General features: G+C 39.8%; 2 pseudogenes; both read left to right on the forward strand.

The window, feature by feature from the left end:
• Nucleotides 1-12274: 12274 nt before the first annotated feature.
• LOC128021683 (trace amine-associated receptor 13c-like) lies at nt 12275-13333 on the forward strand (annotated as a pseudogene).
• An 8441-nt stretch (nt 13334-21774) lies between these two features.
• On the forward strand, nt 21775-23009 carry LOC128021596 (trace amine-associated receptor 13c-like; annotated as a pseudogene).
• Nucleotides 23010-23495: the final 486 nt, after the last annotated feature.

Here is a 23495-nt window from a genome sequence, read left to right on the forward strand (position 1 = left end):
GGAGTTGTCCTGCCAACTCCGGGTCGCCCGTCTCAGGAACGCCGCTTGGCCTGGCGATTGGCAGGTTTAAGGGCAGAGACGGGTTGCGCTGCCTTTCTGCAGCCATCTCCTCGCTGCGGCCGGGGGGAAGGCTGCTGCTGTGGCCGAGCGGGAGTGGAGGAGGCCGCAGGGGGGCGCCCTCGGCGACGAGCAGGCTGAGGTTGCGCCGGCGGCGGGGTGGAAGCAGCAGTGGGCCGTCTGGGCAGGATGTGTCTGATGGCCTCAGACTGCTTCTGGGCGGCAGAGAACTGCTGGGCAAAGCTCTCTACCGCGTCACCAAAGAGGCCATCCTGGGAGACCGGGGAGTTGAGGAGCTGAGCCCAATCAGACTCCCTCATGTCTGCCAGGTTCAGCCATAGGTGGCACTCCTGGACCACCAAAGTGGACATCACCTGACCCAAGGAGCGCGCAGTGACCTTCGTCACCCGGAGGGCGAGGTGGTTAGCAGTGCGCGCCTCCTGCAAAACCCCTGGGTCAGCACCGCCCTCGTGCAGATGCCGGAGAAGCTTGGCCTGATAGACCTGAAGTGAGGCCATGGCATGCAGGGCAGAAGCGGCCTGGCCCGCAGCTCTGTAAGCCTTGGCCACAAGCGTGGATGAGAACTTACAGGCCTTGGAGGGCAGCTTGGGACCATCACGCCAAGCGGAGGCGCTCTGTGGACACAGTTGCATCGCAACAGAACGCTCCACCGGGGGAAGCCCAGCATACCCCTTGGCCGCCCCGCCATCGAGGGCAGTGAAGGCGGAGGAAGAACCAGAACGGTTTTGGGCAGTTAAAGGTGCCTTCCATGAACTAGTTACTTCCTGGTGCACTTCCAGGAAGAAAGGAACCAGAAGGGGGTGCTGGCGATCCGCATGAGCAGCCCCCAGGAACCAATCATTCAGCCTCGAGCGCTCGGGACAGGGTGGAGGATTCCACTCAAGCCTGATGCTCTCCGCTGCCCGGGAAAGCACGGCCGTCAGCTCGGGATCGGACATGGACAACGCTGGCACTCCCGAACCCTCATCTCCCGAGGACTCAAGCCCGCCATGTGATGCGGCGATCGACATACGGTCCTCTTCGCGAGCCCCAAATGAGATGTCAGGAGCCTGAGAGGGTCCAGCAAACTCATCCGGGAACTCAACCGGTTGCGGCGTATGTGAAGGGGGTGTGGCCCGAGGAGGTTCGCTCGTCGGAGAAGCCCACACAGTAACCCTCAGATCACCCTGGCCACCAGCCGAAGTAGCCCTCTTACGAGAAGAAGAGCTAGAATGGGGTGTGGCAGAGGGGACTCTATACCTTTTAAGGTAATCGAGTCTCTATCTCAACGCCGAGATGGTCATGTCCCCGCAATGAGAACATGAGCCATCCACGAACGCAGTCTCAGCGTGCTCGAAGCCCAGACATGTGACACAGCGATCTTGACGAGGAGCGATATATGGACCGCACCCAGAAACACATGGGCGAAATTACATCTTTAAAAAGACGCAAATCGGCCCGTATCTCTTTTGTGAGAGAAACTGTCTCTTTTAGAGGTGTTGAAGCGCTCAGGGGAACGCGGGAGCTGTCGCAGGAAACCCAGATGAACCGCTGAATCGCGCCGTCACACCAACACCAGCTCTTGCTTGTAAACACTCCGGTGATTGCAGCAAGCGATGTGCTCGGCTCCGAAGCGAAAGCTTGACTGCGAGTTGCTCGCGTTGCTCCATATATACCCGCTCTGCGGGGCGCAGCTCACGATGCAAATTCCGCAGACCAAGGTACTTTGTGTACCATTGGCTAATTTTGTACCACTCGAAGGTAATTGGGCTCTCGGGCGAAATCCCATTCGTAACGTCGAACGTGACCGACTGAAAGGGAACTGCCAGATTCAAACAGCTTTCGCGCGTTGGCTGGCGCTGAGCCAGAGACGGACGCGCTCAGAGCTTGTCATATATCACAATTAATATGCAGTGTTTTCAACCACATAATGTTTATTTTAGGTTTCATACATTTAAATATACATAATTACTAGTAAAACAATACATTGGTAGTTTGTAAAATACACACTGATGTCTATGGAAGCAGCAAAAACAATCTATTCAAGTGTAATTTGCCGACGTGTTTTATTTAGATATCAGACACACATAGCAGAACAATAAAGTTTACTATATTCTTCGTCCAGTTCAACAGCCACTTACTTTCATGTATTTCTGGAGAAACTGGGGAATTCAAGTGCTGTACGTTAAATCCAGCTGACAGGACTCTAAACTGCAGCGCTCATCTCGTTATAGATCAAGATAATTTATAAAGGTTTTTAAACGAAGAATCGGAATATCAGATAGTTGACATGGTCAGCAAGTTTGTGTATATATTTTAATAAAAAATGAAAAATTAAATAAAACGAATACCGATACATCTGTTAGTGGCTGCAGTGTGTCACGTGACAATCATGACGCGTCGCCATGGAAACAAGGGGTCAGTTAAAATATTTGTAACTTACAATTACATTTCCAGCCATGAGACCATGAGCCCTAAAGTGGTTATAATGTTTTCATTTGCAAAGCCTTTTATTTACATTTGCTTGTCAAATTACTGAATTCATATTAATCATATTAATTAATAAAGGAGTCTTATTATACCTTTTCACTTTTGGAATTTTAGTCAGTCTGTACTGTGTATGTTTGGGCATACCAAAGATCTTAAAACTTACAAGCGAAGTCGTGGTTAGAACGCTTGGTTGAGTGTAGAGCCCTGCCCGCCCACTCCTGTATGACCAGGCCCACGCGCTCCTGCAAACTTGTGTTCCACTCTTACCCACACCCACAATGTTTGTGTCCACTCCCGCCCACTCCCGTGGACTTTATCTCAGAGCTTGTGAAAAATGTACACATATTAGGTACTAAAACTAAATATTCGTTAACATCCAGAATAACAAATTTTAAACATGACTCCATTTAAATAATGTGAAGTAACCAATGTTAAACCAAAGCACCACACATGACAAAAACATTTTTTTTATTTTTTTTTTTAATTAGCGTTATAAAACATAAACCGTTAAAACAAAACAACGCAACTAGCGGCAGCTCAGTTTTTAAAAGCAGACTACGCCTACTGCATACATGTACCAAATGATTAACTAGGAAATTTCAAAGCATAGTGTTAGAAATCTTTTAGGTAAATATGAAAAGTAGGACTGCCTCCATAATAGTCGACTAACCTTTAGTTGATGAGAGTTTTATTTTAATTTTAATTTTATTTGTCACTTAGTCGCAGAAAAAAAAATCTACAGAAAGTGATACAGTCGCAACTAACGCAAGACGATCAACCAACGAGAAATATAGGTGCGCTGGAAAGTTTGGGTTTTCAGGGTCATAATCCAACCTGGTATCATGCCAAAATGTGAAACAGACATGTTCGTCCACTGAAGAATATGTGTGAGTGTCACATTTTGGCTCCACTAAACATGAAAATGACACATATGTATGAAGCTGGAGTTACTACTGCAGTGCCAGCAGGGGCGATAATTTCCCAAATGCCAACAACTGCTCACGGACCATAGACAAGCAATATAGTGCATTAAAGATGGATTTAGATGACTTCAGAATGCTTACAGGTAAGGTTTCCACTAGAGGCTGACATTTTTTCGGGAAGTGCGCATGTCATGGAAATTCATTCGGGATTGGAAACAAAATCTAAATCTAATATTATCCAACAGAAATGTGCGCTATTGAACCGTGTGTGGAAGCTGAACAGCAGCACGCTCACAGTAGGAGAGATGGAGGCACTGATGCGGACACTTGCTCTTAAAATACTCCCTAATTTTTGGTCATACAGATAAAAATAATACATCTTTAGAATCTGTAAAGACTCTACATGTATTTATGTTCACTCAGAATAACAACGAAATGTTGAGCTACTGTAAAATTATTCAAGCAAAAACAGAATGCGCTTTCTGCTGTCTTGGTCTGTGAACTTAAGTGAGAAACTTCGAAACTCTGGATGATTTACATGAAATTGAATGTGTGTGTAACGAATTTACTCCATGATCATCGGGAAGAAGGAGGCGGGAACCGGCAGACAATCAAAATGAAACTTTAATAATCAAAATAAACACAAAACAGCGCAACAGCCCATCGCGGACGACTGTTGCGCACAAATAAAAACCAAACACAACTAAAACCCATGCCTGGTCCTCTCTCGTCCTTCACTTTTGTCACTCCAGTTTTATATCTTTCCATCTCCTCCGTGGGACTCGAGACCGGTGGGTCGAGCAGGTGTCGCTCATCTCCAATCACTCCACCGGCCTCGCTCCTGTTCCCACGTCTCTCGGCACCGCCCCACTCGTCACATACCCCCATCGCCCCTCGCAGGCTGAGGGGTACCATCGAGACTGCACTCTACTAACCTAGAGTGCACGGGGGTGCTCACGGGGACCTGCCGGAACCTGGGGATAGGACAGACGAGGCGAGAGAAAAGGAGATGGAAGGAGGAGCGACAGACGAGAGAGGGGAGAGAGGAGAGAAAAAAAAATTCTGGTTCCCAGATCTCCTCCGCGGTGCCTGGCGGTGGCACTGGACGGCCAGCTCGATGGCATGCTGTGATCTGTAGGCTGCTGTATTTATTTAATTTTATTTTATTTTACTGAAGCCCTAACTGACAGGTTCCCAAAAACCCAAGGAATGGGAGGTAATGGGAGGTATTCTTCTGGGATTGAGATGGCATGGGATTTCCCCCCAGTTTTTTTGTGAGATTGGGATGGGACGAAATTTTTTTTTTTGAAAGAGTCGGGTGGGAAAGGTTTGAAAATCAGAATCAGAATCAGAATCAGAATCAGAATGAGCTTTATTGCCAGGTATGTTTACACATACGAGGAATTTGTTTTCGTGACAGAAGCTCCGCAGTACAACAGAATGACAGCGACAGAACATAAAACACATAATAAAAGAATAAAAAATACAAATATGTAGACAGTGAATGACAATATACAAATGACAATTGTAGGCAGGTATATTACAAAGTGAAGTTATGTATGTACATATATATTGTGTGCAAAATTTAAGTGTATACTAAGTATGTGTGTTAGATAAATAAAGTGTGTGTGTATATAAATATAAAGTGTAGTGTGTTCGCCATTATTGTCAGCTGTTCATAAGATGGATTGCCTGAGGGAAGAAACTGGTCCTGTGTCTGGTCGTTCTAGTGCTCAGTGCTCTGTAGCGTCGACCAGATGGCAACAGTTCAAAGAGGGAGTGTGCTGGATGTGAGGGGTCCAGAGTGATTTTGACAGCCCTTTTTCTCACTCTGGATAAGTACAGTTCTTGAATAGATGGGAGAGTTGAACCGATGATTCGCTCAGCAGTCCGGACTACTCTCTGTAGTCTTCTGAGGTCAGATTTAGAAGCTGAGCTGAACCAGACAGTTACTGAAGTGCAGAGGATGGATTCAATGATGGTGGAGTAGAACTGTTTCAGCAGCTCCTGTGGCAGGTTAAACTTCCTCAGCTGGCGGAGAAAGTACAACCTCTGCTGGGCCTTTTTTACGATGGAGTCAATGTGAATGTCCCACTTCAGGTCCTGAGAGATGGTGGTTCCCAGGAACCTGAATGACTCCACTGCAGTCACAGGGCTGTTCATGATGGTGAGTGGGGGGAGTGCAGGGGTGTTTCTCCTGAAGTCCACGATCATCTCCACTGTTTTGAGGGTGTTAAGCTCCAGGTTGTTGAGACTGCACCAGACAGCCAGCTCTTTTACCTCCTGTCTGTAAGCAGACTCGTCACCGTCCTGAATGAGGCCGATGAGTGTGGTGTCATCTGCAAACTTCAGGAGCTTGACAGAGGGGTCCTTAGATGTGCAATCGTTGGTGTACAGGGAGAAGAGCAGTGGGGAGAGAACGCAGCCCTGGGGAGCTCCGGTGCTGATTGTACGGGTGCTGGATGTGTATTTTCCCAGCCTCACTAGTTGCTGCCTGTCTGTCAGGAAGCTGTTGATCCACTGACAGACGGAGGTGGGCACGGAGAGCTGATTTAGTTTGGGCAGGAGGAGGTTTGGGATGATCGTGTTGAAGGCCGAGCTGAAGTCCACAAACAGGATCCTCACATAAGTCCCCGGTCTGTCTAGGTGTTGCAGAACATAATGCAGTCCAATGTTTACTGCATCGTCCACAGACCTGTTTGCTCTGTAGGCAAACTGAAGAGGATCAAGCAAGGGCCCAGTGATGTCCTTCAGGTGGGCCAGCACCAGTTTTTCAAATGACTTCATGACTACAGACGTTAGAGCCACAGGCCTGTAGTCATTTAGTCCTGTAATTTTGGGTTTCTTAGGGATGGGGATGATGGTGGAACGTTTGAGGCATGAAGGGACTTCGCACAGCTCCAGCGATCTGTTGAAGATCTGTGTGAAGATGGGGGCCAGCTGGTCAGCACAGGATTTCAGACAGGCTGGTGTAACACAATCTGGGCCTGGTGCTTTTTTCCTTTTCTGCTTCCGGAAGACCTGGCGCACCGCATCCTCGCTGATCTGAAATGCAGGTGTGAGGGAGAGGGGGGATGCAGGAGGTGAGAATGGTGAGAGTGCTTGATTGGAGAGGTGTTCAGGATGGGTTGCAGGAGCTGTTAATGGTGTGAACGGTAGTTTGGAGAGGCATTCAGGGCTGGTTGCAGGAGTTGTGAAGGGGTGTGAATGTTTTTGTGGGGAGGCGTTCAGGGCAGGTGATGGGTGTTCTTTCAAACCTGCAGTAAAACTCGTTCAGATCGTCTGCCAGTCGTTGATTCTCTACGGTGCTGGGGGGTGGTGTCTTGTAATTGGTGATCTTCTTTAGACTTTTCCACACTGATGCGGAGTCGTTGGAAGTGAACTGAGTCCTTATTTTTTCAGAATAATTCCTCTTTGCCACTTTGATCTCCTTTTCCAATGTGTATTTAGCCTGTTTATACAAGACATTGTCCCCCTTCACGTAAGCATCTTCTTTGGCCTGACGGAGCTGTCTGAGTTTTGCAGTGAACCACGGTTTGTCATTATTGTAAATTAGTTGAGTCTTTGTAGGAATTCACATATCCTCACAGAAACTGATATATGATGTTACGGTCTCTGTGAGTTCATCCAGATCGGTGGCAGCAGCTTCAAAAACACTCCAATCAGTGAGGTCAAAACAAGATTGTAAATCCTGCTCTGCTTCATTAGTCCATCTTTTTACAGTCCTTGATACAGGTTTAGCTGATTTTAGTTTCTGCCTGTAGGACGGTATAAGATGAACCAGAAGGTGATCAGAACGTCCCAAAGCTGCTCGTGGAACAGAGTGAAATGCATCCTCTATTGTGGTGTAACAGTGATCCAATATATTACTGTCTCTTGTGGGACATGTAACATGCTGTCTGTATTTTGGCAGTTCACGGGACAGATTGGCTTTATTAAAGTCCCCGAGAATGATTAAAACAGAGTCAGGGTGTTGTTGTTCTGTCTCTGTGATCTGATCAGCGAGTTTCTGTAAAGCTGAGCTCACATGCGCTTGAGGATGGATGTAAACACTGACCAGAATGAACGAGTGAAACTCCCGCGGCGAATAGAACGGCTTGCAGTTAATGAAGAGTGTTTCGAGATTTGAGCAGCACGTCTTCTTTAACACAGTTACATCTGTACACCACCGTTCATTGATGTAAAAGCATGTCCCGCCGCCGCGCGATTTCCCAGTGGATTCTGATTCACGATCCGCTCTAAACAGCTGAAAGCCCGGCAGATGGAGCGCGCTGTCCGGTATGGTGTCATTCAGCCAGGTTTCCGTGAAACACAGAGCAGCAGAGTGTGTGAAATCCTTATTAGTCCGAGAAAGCAGAAGGAGTTCGTCCGTTTTGTTAGGTAGAGAGCGGAGATTTGCCAGATGGATGCTAGGCAACGGCGTTCGAAATCCGCGCTTCCTGAGTCTGACGAGCGCTCCCGCTCGCTTCCCCCGTCTGCGCGTCCTGAAGCGCTTGATCAGCGCCGCCGCTCCTCCGATAACAACGTTCACTAAAACATCTGAATAATTGAAATCCGGAAAAAACATCTTGTGGTGCGTTCTGCCGAATGTTCAGCAGTTCTTCCCTGGTGAAACTGATGGCAGGAATATAACTAAAGACAGGACAAACTAACAAAAACACAAAAACATATGCGGAGCTCGTCACGGAGGCAGCCATCCTGTATCGGCGCCAGCGATCACAAGTTTAATCCACTCCCATGTCACCCTCTAGTTTCCACCCATCTCATAAAATAGTTGATCGTCCCACATTTATGAATTAAATTAATAATTTGATATTTACCTGCCATGGGAAAGGGATTGTGTATAAAGTCCACACATTTGCCATAGTAACTGTTGCTCAACCATGTCCTGTAGTCAATCCCTTAGAGAATCAACCATGGTTTTATTTCAGTAAAAGTGTAGTTACCATGTTTAAATACTATAGTGTTTTTGAACCACTATTGTAAAGTGTATTATACTGTATATCAGTGTTGTAGTCGAGTCACCAACTGTCGAGTCCGAGTCGAGTCTCGAGTCTCATTGTTCGAGTCCGAGTCCAAGTCCGAGTCACCAAAGAAGAGTCCAAGTCGAGTCCAAGTCGAGTCACCATTTCCAGAGTTCGAGTCCGAGTCGAGTCTCGAGTTCCGTATTGGAATTTTTTTTACGTTTTTTGAGGAAACAATAGCAACCAACTGAGTTGGTAGGCATTTAAGTCCATTATATGAAGAAAACATCCTGAAATGTTTTCCTTAAAAAACATAATTTAAGAAAAAACGCCATGGATATCCTGGATGGCATTGGGAGGATTAAATGATTAGGAAATTTTCATTTTTGTGTGAAATAATCCTTTAACACTGTATTACAGAAATACATTCGGCGAAAAAAAGAAACGTGCATTTTACAGGACACTGTATTTCAAAGATACTTAAAACATAAAAATCAATACAATATGCCAAGAGAGGGAGGGAGAGAGAGAGAGAGAGAGTGTATGTGAGAGAGAGAGAGAGAGAGCGTTTGTGTGTGAGTGACCGAGTGATTTAGCGTGAGTGCGTTTGTACAGTATGTGTTCAAGTAAATGTGTGTGTGTGATGGCACGCGACTGATCAGAAAGCAATGTGTAACGATAAGGGCCATTCAAATACCGCGTCTTTTGCGCGCTAAGTTAGTTGTTTCCAATGAAGGCGCGCGATATGCGCGCTCATAACGGCAGCATCCAGGCGCGTCCTCACCGCATCGAGTTTAAAACATCTCAACTTTTCAGAATGCCGCAAGCGCACCGCGGGTCATGTGACAAGAACTAACCAATCAGTTTCATCCTTTCCCGCAAGTGCCCAAGCGCTTTGGAAAAAAAGTAAAGTGAAAGTAAAGTGAGTGACGTCAGTGAGTGTGTTGTCAAGCCAAGAGAGCGAGCGGTAGTGTCTGTGAGGGAAAAGAATAGATCCCTGCCGGTCTTTGGCACAAAACATTTTTTTATAACATTTTTTTGTCAAAAACAACGTGATGAATGCTCAAGTCCGATTTTGTATATCCTCGAGTCCGAGTCCAAGTACGAGTCATCAGTCCGCGAGTCCAAGTCGAGTCACGAGTCCAGAGAATGGAGTCTCGAGTCGGACTCGAGTCCAAAGAATAATGACTCGAGTCGGAATCGAGTCCGAGTCCAGGACTCGATTACTCCATCACTGCTGTATATATTATAGTATTTACAACACTGTTAATGAATGCTACTGCATACTGTAGTATTAACTATAGTGATCTGATAAACTATAATAAGTACTTTAGTATTATTTAGCTTTTACTACAGTAAACTATAGTGTATTGTAGTATAATATACCCTGTTGTATATAGAGGGCGGTATTGCCCTGAAAGACAGCGGAGACCAGGCACCTAGAAAGGACCTCTACAACCCTGAAAGACAGCGGAGATCAGGAGATCTAGAGCCCCAGATACAGATCCCCTGTAAAGACCTTGTCTCAAAGGACCACCAGGACAAGACCACAGGAAACAGATGATTCTTCTGCACAATCTGACTTTGCTGCAGCCTGGAATTGAACTACTGGTTTCGTCTGTTCAGAGGAGAACTGGCCCCCCAACTGAGCCTGGTTTCTCCCAAGGTTTTTTTGTCCATTCCATCACCGTTTCAGTTTCGGTTCCTTGCCGCTGTCGCCTCTGGCTTGCTTAGTTGGGGTCACTTCATCTACAGCAATATCGTTGACTTGATTGCAAATAAATGCACATACACCATTTAACTGAACAGAGATGACATCACTGAATTCAATGATGAACTGCCTTTAACTATCATTTTGCATTATTGACACACTGTTTTCCAAATGAATGTTGTTCAGTTGCTTTGACGCAATGTATTTTGTTTAAAGCACTATATAAAGCACTAAATAAAGGTGACTTTGACTATGTTGTATAAAACTTAGGACAGTACTGGGGTAAAGTAATATATATTGTTTATACTACTATAATGGTTATATTATCACAGAAACTATATAATTACCACAACAAATTAATTCAAGTACTTTACTATAGCATTGTTCAAAAACATGATAATATTTTCTATAAATTACTATAGTATTTTTTTTTTCATGTGCAACACTACAAATTAAACCAAAAAAAAAAAACAACAACAAACAAACAAAAAAAAAACATAGTTGTTATAGTTTAATTATGGTAACCAGAAATTAACAATGGTTTAACCATTGTGTTTGTAGTACAAGTGTGGTTATACAAATGGTAATCAATACACCAAAAATAAATAAATAAATTAATTAATAAAATATAAAACCTTGGTTACTATACTATTACTGAAATAAAACCATGGTTAATTTTTTTAAGGGATTGACTACACATGACATGGTCGAGTGACAGTAACTATGGTAAAAATATGGTAAATGTGTGTACTTTTTACATGATCCCTTTTCCATGAAAGGCAAATATCAAATTAATAATTTAATGTGGGAAGATCAACTATTTTATGAGATGTGTGGAAACCTTACCTGTAATTCATACAAATTCGTGTGACCTCACTCATATGATTTTGTAGACCCCAGTGACGGGTATTTTTAGGGGCGGGGTTAGGTGTAAGCAATTCATACAAATTCATAAAAATTGTGCAACTCATAAAATACGTACGATTTATCACAAATTGTATGAATTTGAGGTTGTACAAATTCATACGAATTAGCCACCTCGTAAAGTATGTATGAATTGGCCTGAGATCAGGCTGGACTATTACACATTTTGGCGTGATACCAGGTTTGATTATATCCTTGAAAACTGTAACTTTCCAGCGCACTCACATCTCTCGTTAGTTGACACCCTGTGTCAGAATCCGAAGGTGAGTGTATCGGATGGCCCTCTATGTTTAAAAGCGACGGAAAGGGGGTAACTTCTGCCTCGAATGTCGACGCCAGAGGGCAATGACCAAGCATCGATACGTGACGATTAGGGGTGAGACCATGTTGTCAAATTTAACAATTCAAATCCGAAAAAAATATCTATCTATTTACATATCTATCTATCTATCTATCTATATATATATATATATATATATATATATATATATATATATATATATATATATATATATACACACACACATATATTCTCAGATTACGTCATCTGTATGTCATTTGCATGCAGGCGCATCCACTGATGTAAAGATGACAAGTCAGTGTCACCGAATTCATCTCTTAAACTGAAAACACTAATTTATCGCTTTATGGGTGCGTTTGAGTGCTTATTAGGCTATGGAGGCAATTAAAGCATCATTAACATGATTTAAATGGTTTATTAATAAACGTGTGAGTCGACTAATGCTTAAAATTAATGACTACTAGTCGACCAAAAAAATCTTTAGTCGAGGGCAGCCATAATGAAAGTAAAAAATATATATATATTTGTGGTTCATTATGAAATTGTGGTGGCACAGATAAGAGTATTGAGGGCCACTATATTCTATATATTTATAATTAATGACAAAAAATATATAGTATACTATATAGCTGCTATTTTCCTCCAATATTTTCCTCCAACACTTTCAACCTTGATGTGATCACTTAGGACCTACACAGTAATCTTACTATATATATATATATATATATATATATATATATATATATATATATATATATATATATATATATATATATATATATATATAGTAAGGTCCTAAGTGATCACATCAAGGTTGAAAGTGTTGGAGGAAAAAAAAAAAATTAATTATGCAGCATCATGGAGGGCGGTAGATCAGTTGGTCAGTCTGATCCAGACACTATAAATGAAAGGACAGTAAGAAGAGCAGAACAAACTCCTAAGAGGAAAAGACTCACTCATGGCCTATGAGACAGAGGATCATGAGACTCAATACTGCTTTCCTGCCATCAACTCTTCATGTATCAAGGGAAAACGCTCCAGTCATGAATACAATATCATTTATCTGTTTGTATCAGTGCTGTCTGCATGGACTGTGTTTCTGAACCTTCTGGTGATCATGTCCATCTCTCACTTCAAGAAACTTCACACTCCAACCAACCTGCTCATTCTCTCTCTGGCTGTGGCTGACCTGCTTATTGGACTTGTGATGCCCATAGAGGCCACAAGGCTGATTGAGATGTGTTGGTACTTTGGAGACACTTTTTGTGGACTCTATTCAATATTTATTTGGATGCTTCCCACAGCATCTCTAAGTAATTTAGTTTTAATTGCTGTTGATCGTTATGTGGCTGTTTGTCACCCTTTACAGTACCTACAGAAAATAACCATGACTAAAACATTAATAAGCATCTGTTTGAGCTGGGTTTGCTCCTCAACTTACAACATTGCCTTTATTATTGATACCAGTTATTTTGAAATGTCAGGCAAAACAAACATGTGTTATGGAGAGTGTTCTGTTTTGGTGGGTTTTACTTGGAGAGTCACTGATCTATTCATGTCTTTTATTTTTCCATGTATCCTGATCATATCATTATATTTGAGGATTTTCTATGTTGTACATCAGCAAGTGAAAGTTATAAACACCCTGATGAAGGGTGGCAAATGTGTAAATGAAGGTTCAGTGAGAAGGAAATCTGAGAGCAAAGCTGCTCTGACTTTAGGAATCATTGTCACAGTTTATCTGCTTTGTTGGATTCCTTACTATATTTGTTCCATATCAGCAGTTTCTTCCACAACCATAAATGTTTTGACATGGGTTGTGTATATGAACTCAGGTCTGAACCCTATGATCTATGCTTTATTTTACCCCTGGTTTAAAAAGACAGTTAAACTCATCTTAACTCTTCAAATATTTCAGCCAGCATCTTCTCTGGTTAATATTTTTTCAGAACATCAATTGTAATTAAACTGATAAAGTCATCATTCTGAGGACAATTTCACCTAAACTGCAATTGTCAAAATCATAAAGGTAAATAATCATAATAGTTACAATTTACACTATGTGCATTTAAAGGCGCAATATGTAATTTTTCTGCTTTAAAAATAGCAGAAATCACTATATGTATGTTATATATATCTTTTAGTTGTGTACTTACATCATCCCGACAGTTTCCACGAACTTTCAAATCCGGAGAAAATTATAGTTTAATTAGAAGACACGGCACGTTTCTTTATTTCCTTTTTGTCGCCCGTCTATGGTGTCATATAAACTTTGACCCCTCTAGTTTATCTAACTTCCTGCGGAACCGCCAAATACAAAGGCGAACAGAAACAAAGACGAGACGAAGAAGAAAAAGTAGTAGCCTTTATCGAGACTATTATATTTTATATTTATATTGTTTATATTCGTATTTAAACCTCAATCAATAACTTAGTTATGGAGCATGATTATGCTTTGCCTGCACGTTCTGTGAAGCGCAAACGCACAGGTGAAATAAATGACCCGAGATGGTTTTGGGACAAGAGAAGCAACAAGACACGGGTAAATATTGGAGTTGCATTTCCAAGATAGAGAGAGCTTCGTGACAAGCTGAAACTACAGAGAGATGCCGAACTCGCTTGCATTCTGATAAACAGGTATGCATCCATTCAACTAACTTTATCTATCCGTATATTTTGTGAAACTATGATTTCTTGTGTAAAACGCAGATGCACTAGCATGTAAATCTACATTTGTTCTACATCTAGCTGAATAAAGTAGCTTCAAATGCAGTTCTCTAACTTGTTCGATATCATAGTATAACGTAATTATAATTATTAACGAAAGGCGACCGTGTTTTTTAACATATATTACTACTAGCTAGATGGAATATTGACTTGATAGGGGTCTCATAATTCATATAGACGGTTTCAACGGGCGCACGCGCCTGGACCTAAGTTAACATCCGGTCTGTGTTGTGTATATTGGTCTGACTGCAGTGCCTTCTACAAACGCAGTTAAAGGCAAGGTGATGAGTAGACTGAAGTTGGGCTCAGGTGGTTGTGCTGTGGGATGTGTTTCCCATACATTTATTTATTTTTGGAGCAAAAAGGCTTCATTGAGTAACGTTAGACAGGGAGCGAAAGATCGCGTGTTCCAATGAACAACAACTCCCATGAGCCTTACGCTCTTTCCCGACGTCATCAAAGTACGTCTTATGTTATTATTTTGATTGAGTGACCCCTGGTGGCCAAAAATTCCATACTACATGTTTAAATTTTATATATTTTGTTTCATTGAGTATCATTATTTTATAATTATAATCTGTTTAAATGCAGGTATCGTCAGAATTTAACAATTAGGCAAACTTATTTTCACATAGTGAGTTTAAATGACAAAAAGTTCAGTTGTTGCAGTAGCTTATTAGGAAAATTGAGCAAGAATCACAAATCTTGTATCAGTCATGCTGAATCTGTGTTGATATAAATCAAAAATAAAATGACAAAAAGAGGACAGTCATATAGAACTATGTGTAAGGGTCATGCGTATTATGGTGGTTCATCACAAAGTGAATAATTAAAATTGCTTACAGTACACCTCAAATTAAAACATCTGAAACAAAGTAACTTCAGGTTTATTGAAAAGGCATTTAAAGGTTGGAGCTACACACAAAGTTATAGCCTAACGATAACACTATTAAATATGTATTTTATTCCAACTTTTCATAAGTGTAAGTAATGTTTATTGTTTCATGTAAACTGATGTAAATAAATACTGTAACTGCTGAACATCACCTCATGTACTGTAGGCAGATTATTTTTATGATCCAAACAAAAGTCAAATATTATGAAGACCATATTTATAGTTAGTTCTGAAGCTCTCACACACATCTCCTTTTATTTATTGTTTAAATGTTGTGCACCACTTTTGGATTATTTTAGTTTATTGATTAATTTATAAATTAAATTGTTGAATAATTCTTAAATCACTGACTCTGCAGTAGAAAGCAGCTTTTGTTGCATCAGTCTGTTGTGTGTGTTTGCCTGTGTTTGTTTTGCACCTTTTTATGTGAATTTTATGTGCATTTGTTTGTACAATCATCTTGCCCAGGATTCCCTGGAAGAATACATTTATTGAATTTCAATATGTCTTTATACAAATAAAAAAACAAAACAATGAATGATTCATGCACTAGAGTATCATCTCTGAGTGTAGCACAGGTATAACAACACCTTCAGGTCCACGTTTAAAAAAACAAAAAAACAAGCCATGCTGTCCATAACAGGGCTTCAGAGTTTACTGTGATCCATTTCTTGATAAAACAGCAAAAGCACTGTGTGTGTGTGTGTGTGTGTGTGTCTGAGAGAGAGAGAGAGAGAGAGAGAGAGAGATAGGAAACAGAGACAGACACAGAGACAGAGACATTTCCTCCCATGAATCCCATGAGGCCTAAATTGTTTATAGTATTTTCATTTGAAAAGCCATTTATTTGTTTTAGATAGATGGTCAGTAACCTACTTTACTTTTTACTTAAAGGGTTAGTCCACAGAAAATTGAAAATTATGTAATTAATAACTCACCCTCATGTCATTCCAAACCCATAAGACCTCCATTCATCTTCAGAACACAGTTTAGGATATTTTAGATTTAGTCCGAGAGCTTTCTGTCCCTCCATTGAAAATGTATGTATGCTATACTTCAAAGTAATCCATGTGACATCACAGGGGCAGTTAGAATTGTTTTAAGCATTAAAATACATTTTGTTCCAAAAATAGCAAAAAATACAAATTTATTCAGCATTGTCTTCTTCCGGGTCTGTTGTGAGCGCGTTCGCTGCAGAGTAGTGATATCCGGTTCGCAAACTAATCACTCAATGTAACTGGATCTTCTTGAACCAGTTCACCAACTCAAACTGATTCATTTGAAATGGTTCACATCTCCAATAAGCATTAAAGGTCACGTTTTTCGTGTTTTTTTTAAGCTTTGATTGTGTTTTCAGTGTGCAATATAACATGTCTTCATGTTTCGCGTGTAAAAAAAACACAGTATTTTTCACACAATTCACTTATCTGTATACCACTGTTTTCACTGTCATAAAAATGGGCTGATGTCTTCCTTGTTCTATAAAGTCCCTCTTTCAGAAAAAAGGAATGAGTTCTGGTTGTGCCAGCGGTTCCTTTGTTGTGATTCGAAGAAAGACCTTAGTTTCAGTAGTCATATCAAAGCAGTAACTAAATCAGCATTTTATCAGCTTTAATAACATGCCTAACTTTTCAAGTAAGTTGAAGTAATGTTTATTGTTTGATGTGAATAAATTAATACTGTAACTGCTAAACGTCACCTCATGTAGGCCGATCGTTTTATGATCCAAACAAAGGCTAAAATTATGCAAACCATAATTGCCTAGTTAGATTTACAAACTTTTTTTTAATTTGTGGAGGTGACTTTTGGCTTATTTTAGTGGATTGGTTAATTTCTATATTAAATTCTTAATTCGTAAATCACTGACTCTGCATCCACTTTGATTGACATTAGTTTTATAAGATCATTCATGATACCTGAAGACCATAATAAATATCTAGTTTAATAATGCTGTGTATAAGTTCAAGGTAGAATGCATTTTATGTATGCATAATGGTTCATATTTGTCTAATAATACATAAACATAATTGCTATTAAGGAAATACATTTTAGTATAAAATAATTTTTACCTAATACCCTGTTATTTATTTTATTTTATACTGAATAAGTTATGTATGTGTCACCGATATCACTTTAAATGAAGTGTCCCCAACCAAGCAAGCCAGAGCCAACTTTTCTTTAAAGAAAGCAATCCGTGAGCGCAGAGAGTCGAGACTCATGCTCTCACAAAAGCAGCATGAAGTCTCAGTGAGTGCAGCCTCAGCGTGGGGTTTTCCCAGGCAGAAAACACACTCACCATGGCCGTCGTCATCATGCAGAGGGGCTCTGCATGTGCCACAGCTGTGGCGCGGCATGGCCGCCGCTGTTAAAACGGCGTTAGAAACGCTCTTTTAGAGCGGTGAAATACGCTGGAAAAAGCTCTTTTGTGATCGCCAGATGGCGGCAGGAGATTGCTGAGAAGCGGCGGGAAGCGGGCGGTGCGAGATCGGCGCTAAGAGCGGCTGTCTGCGAAGCATGTTTTTGAGAATGTAAATCCCAACAGTGGTGTCTTCAGTGGCCTCAGTAATATAGACGTCATGTATGCCATGCATAAAAAACAAAACAAAACAAAAAAAAACAAACACAAAAAAAACTAATGTAGGTAATTTAATGGAAGTAAGTCCTATTTTAACAAAAAATTATTGAGAAAAATCTGGAACACCCACACAAAAAACCCTGTTTTTAATTATTTCTTATTTATTTTGAATGACAACATTTATATTTTGAATTATGTGTAACTTAGTCACAAAAATAAAGATTAATATAAAAGTATTAGTAATAAAAAAGTTAATTAAAATACCCATATAAAGCTTGTGTTGAGCAAAGATGGACCTATAAAATATTATTATTATTATTATTATTATTATTATTATTATTATTATTATTATTTTTATAATCAGTTATAATTATCATAATTTTATAAAGTTATAAAAGTAATTAAAAGACAACATACAAATTCAGAAAGTAAAGATGAACAGACTTTTTGATGTTTTGTCATATGGCAAAGAAAAATGCAAAACAAAAAGAAAACAGACTAAATCTAATGTTCAGAACACTGCTTTATTATTAATAATAATTTTGAGAGATGGCGAATAAGTCAAATTAGCCAACTGACATGATAACAGGGCTTTTCCAGTTGTTGGTCGAGGTTCGGTTGAGTTCCAGATGATGGAAGCGAATCGCTGCTTTCTCACAGCAGCAACGGTTTGTTTAGTCGAGTCTGACTGGTTGTTAATAATCAGTTCAATAACAAGTTGAAACCGACGTGACTGCCGCTAACACAAAGAGTATATTGTAAATGTATTTAATATTATATTTATTTTCAATTTATTATAAATATTTAATCCGTAAAGAGATTGTGAAAGCCGGGTGGAAGAGCACTGCTTTTGACCATCTCTGCACCGCCCTCAGTGAAACTGACCGCGTTTTACCTCTTTCTCTAAATATATCTTATTAGAAATAAACCGCCTTCAAAAATTTGATTAATGAGTTTGGCCTTTTGACCTCTACCCCTCCCACAGCCCGACCACCCACGTGGCTTTGTCCTTTTGACCTTGACCCCTCCCCCACCAGCATGACTTTGACCTTTTGACCTTTTAATGGTCACAGCTGTTGTTACAACATGTGATATGACATCTGTTTGTGATAAATCATGTTTATATGTCATCATCCGAGAAATTACTCAATATTTACAACATCCGTGAATAATCGGCAGCTATGATATGTCATCTGTTTTGTAATATATCATGTCATTAGGGATTATCCTTATGACAACTATTACTGTCACCTGTTTGTAAAATAGAAACAGGACATCCGGTTCGTGACCATCCAGCGGCAGGTGTCCTCTAGGTCAGTGGTTCCCAACCTTTTTCAACTCGCGGCCCACACAACCAAACACATATGTTTGCGCGGCCCACTTCAAAAAAATTAACTGACCCCGCTATTGTTGGGTTAATAACTTAGTACTCATAAGCTAGATTTTAAACTATATTTATTGAATAAACTAGGGCTGTGCGATATGGACAAAAAAAAAAAAAAACTATTGCGATTTTTTTTATCAATTTTGCAATTGTGCTTTTACAGTCATAAATGCATTCAGGATTAATTTGAAACATATTTCCAAAAGAAAACCAATCAGAGCTTTATCAAAAAGTTATCATCTCTATCATATCTTTAGTACATCTCTAGAACAGACATAAGTCAAAATTATCACTATAGTGAAGATGTAAAAAAATGTATAGACTTGTGGCAAAAAAAATAAATAAAAAAAAAATCCTGTATACAGGGACTTTTTTTTCTTTTTTGCCATGCATTGTTCATAGAGCTCATTAATTGTAGCGGTGCCTCAGGTGTTTGCAGTGTGTATACAGTATGTGTATGCGGTCAGCAGTGAGAGCGCATAAACATAACGCTAAAGCACATTAAAATAATGCACGAGTGTGAATCTCTCTGTTCGCAGCAGATTTCCTTTGCTCTGTCACAAAACCGGTCGTGCTTGCTCAGATACACGCTGCTTTGCGAGGAGAGAGTGTGCACACTTAAAACGTGTCTCCTCTCACTTAAACTGCATCCTGTTCACTAACAAATTCACTCTATGCTCATGTGTTAGACATGAATTATTTTCGCACGTTTTTATTTCTAGCCTTTTACCGCAGTGAGAACGCTCTGATCCGTCAACATTGGCTCAGAAAAAAGGCGCATCACAGACAGTGTGTGAACGGAGTTAGGCATATGCGCACGCTCAAATCGTGATTTTAGGATGTTTTCTTTTAATCGCACAGCCCTAGAATGGACTGGAAATGAACAGAAAATAATTGGCGGCCCACCTGCAATACCTAGTGGGCCGCGGACCACAGGTTGAAAACCACTGCTCTAGGTGAAAGAGAAATCTTGTCTGTGCTTGACCATCAGGCCACAGGTGAGCTTAGGGTGAAATATTTTATGGCCTGTCACTTGAGGCAGGGTTTCCCCAGCAGCCGGCAGCATCGGATTGCATTCGTTTAGAAAAGTACGGGCCCCTTGAATTTCTCAGGAAATCTAAAAAAGACTTGTGAAAAATACATAGACATGGGCTTCTTATACTCACCTAAAACCCAGAGAAGGATTTGGAAGAAGAGATGATGGAAAGGCTGACTTTGGCGCAGAGAAAGCCATACAACAGTAATTTGTGCTTGGCGAGGTTTCTCCTTGAAAATACGGACAGCATGTTAGATGAATTAATCAAGAACAAGAGAATGTGAGCTCATATCATAATACGAGTGGATTTACCACTCATTGACTCGTGATCATTTGGCATTTCCCCAGGTTACTGATCAGTGATTCATCAATATTAAGGTCGCTTCTCTAAATCCTCTCTCACGCCGTATATGCATCTGTGGATCACGTGTTTGGGTATTCTGTTGCATTCATGTCTCCCCCCCACCCCCCACCCCCCTCTCTCTAATGCTTGTGCAATTTAAAAAAGACCATATTGCCCAGCACTAACCTATACTGAATTGGTAAATTTGAAAGCACCCAATAAACTGAACAGATCTTATGTTTCTTTCTAGATGTTCCTAATGGATTACATACTTCAAAATCATCTATATATAATCCCAAAGCTACATTTAAATCTTCTGAAGAAAGCAACTGATGCTCTTTACAATATAGGTATTCCCTGTGTGACTTAAATTTCCCACTCTGGAAAATATTCCGTCTTCTGTCTGCATAAGTTTATCTAGAACCTCATTATGGTTTAACAGCACTGAAAATGTTTGCAAAACAGGAATATAAACACGCTTTCTTGAAGATGACACATCTAGAACATATTCAACAGGTTGAATCACTTGAAAGTGTTCCTTGTAAAAAATTGTCAGTTTGTATTCTGTGCTAAAAGGGCCACTCTTTGTCAGAGAACTGAATAGATTTGCTTTCACAATTATCTCTTTTATGGCACTGATAACTGTATCACTGTATAACTGTTGTGCTTGCTCAAAACATCTTCACTTGTATTTGATGCAAACTCTTCTGCAAATGTGAAAATGCTGGAAAGATCATTTACAATTTCCAGGGTTGCTGCTTTGGAAACATGAAGAACTGTTTGCAGTAGAATAAAGAATGATGCTAGTTTTAGATGTGGAAAATCTTGCACATTTTCTTCACATAGTAAAGATAGAGATGATTTATGACCTAACACTTGACATAAACATCAATATCTTGTGAAGCTTGATGTTCAGAAACTCATGTGTAAAGTAATTTGGAACCAAAGAGGATTGTCACTTATCACACAATTTTCACAATGCATTTACATCATTAAATAAATCTGCAAACAAATCTTAGAGATTATTATTAGTACAAACTTCTCATTTGTGAGCCATTTTTACAGTGAGCTTTAAAGGAAGTTCACCCAATAAAGAACATTGTCATAATTTACTCAATTTTACGTTGTTTATTTATTTTGTGCAATACAATAGAATATATTTGAAAATGGCTGAACTATGTATACAAGTATGATACCGGGTAAACTATCACTGTAGCTGTGCTCCTTTTTAAATTTTATTTCACTGGTCAATGTTCTTGGACTTCCCTGTGGATATAGCATAATGTAAAATCAAAATATTTAGATCCATACCTTGATTTTTGGCTCTTGTGCACAGTAATTTGACTACCAAGTTTGGGATTATTAAAAGAAAGTAATTACATCATTATACAGCATCAGTGTGGGTGGTAGATGGGTTGGTCAATCTGATCCAGACACTGTATAAATGAAAGGAGAGTAAGAAGAGCAGAACAAACTCATAACAGGAGAAGATTTACTCATGGACTATGAGACAGAGGATCATGAGATTCAGTACTGCTTTCCTGCCATCAACTCATCATGTATCAAGGGAAAGCGTTTGAGTTATGAATACAATATCATGTATGTATTTTTTTCATTGCTGTCAGCATGGACTGTGTTTCTGAACCTGCTGGTGATCATCTCCATCTCTCACTTCAAGAAGCTTCACACTCCAACCAACCTGATCATTCTCTCTCTGGCTGTGACTGATATGCTTGTAGGGCTTATTGTCATGCCTGTGGATGCCATCAAGCTAATTGAGACATGTTGGTACTTTGGAGACACTTTCTGCGACGTGTTTATGATAATCATGGTACTGCTAATCTCAACATCTATTTGTAATTTAGTTTTAATTGCTGTTGATCGTTATGTGGCTGTGTGTCACCCTTTACTCTACCCAAAGAAAATAACAATGACTAAAACTTTAATAAGCATCTGTCTCTGCTGGTTTTTCTCTTCAACCTACAATATTGGCTATTCACTTAGTGGCAGATATTTTGCAGCTTCCCAAAGATCAGATGTGTGCTATGGAAAATGCTATTTAGAAATAAGTTTTTCTTGGACATTAACTGACCTTTTCTTTTCCTTCTTGTTACCTTGTACCCTGATTATAACTTTATATCTGAGGATTTTCTATGTCGCACATCAGCAAGTGAAAGTTATAAACTCCCTGATGAAGAGTGGTAAATGTGTAACAGAAGGATCAGTGAGGAGGAAATCTGAGAGCAAAGCTGCACTGACATTAGGCATAATTGTGACAGTTTATCTGCTTTGGTATATTCCCTATATAGTGTCTGCAACAGGTACTACAGTAATATCTCCTGCCACAGTGACATTTCTATTATGGAGTTTGTATGTTAACTCCGGTCTGAATCCCCTTATTTATGCTTTATTCTACCGCTGGTTTAAAATAACAGTTAAACACATCTTAACGTTTAAAATATTAGAGCCAGCATCCTCTCTTGTGGACATTTTTAAAGATTATTAATTATTTGTGTAGAAGATAAAGAACAATTTTTGTTCTTTTTTTTATTTGGCTAAGATTATTTTTAACATTGAAACATGTTAATATGTTGATAGTTTTGTTTATGAGTATAATGTTCATTCACTCTGTGGGCTGTAAATATGTATCATACAGTATATTGGTCAAGACAGACAGACTGTATTCAACCATGTGACCACATATTCTCTTTTACTGTGCATACAGAACAGAGTTATCAAGTTCATGATAAATGCTTTGCAGAGTGTGTGGTTTTGAATATATCTATTTAATTATGTTTATGAAGTTCAGTTTTTTTGCAGTAGGTTTTGACACTGCTGTATTACCGGTCAATAAATTGTATGTGCTTTGTAAATAAATTGGTTGATTTAAAGGTGAGTGTGGTGATTAATTTAGTTTTAGTTATTTGTATAAAGGTAAATTGAGGTATAATTTATTTTTTTAACAAAGTTTACAGTAATTTACATTTTAAATAACATTTATATTTTATAAATGTAAAACAAATGTTAAAATGTTAATAATAAATATAATAAAAATAAAAATATATAGCATTAAAATTATATTATGAGCTGTAAATCTCAATCCTACCTCTAAACTTAACTGTAACAATTTATAAAAAATATGTACAGTTTTTGTACAGTTGCTCC

The sequence above is a fragment of the Carassius gibelio genome, chromosome A10 (genome assembly GCF_023724105.1).
Source record: "Carassius gibelio isolate Cgi1373 ecotype wild population from Czech Republic chromosome A10, carGib1.2-hapl.c, whole genome shotgun sequence".
In the NCBI taxonomy this organism is placed as follows: domain Eukaryota; kingdom Metazoa; phylum Chordata; class Actinopteri; order Cypriniformes; family Cyprinidae; genus Carassius; species Carassius gibelio.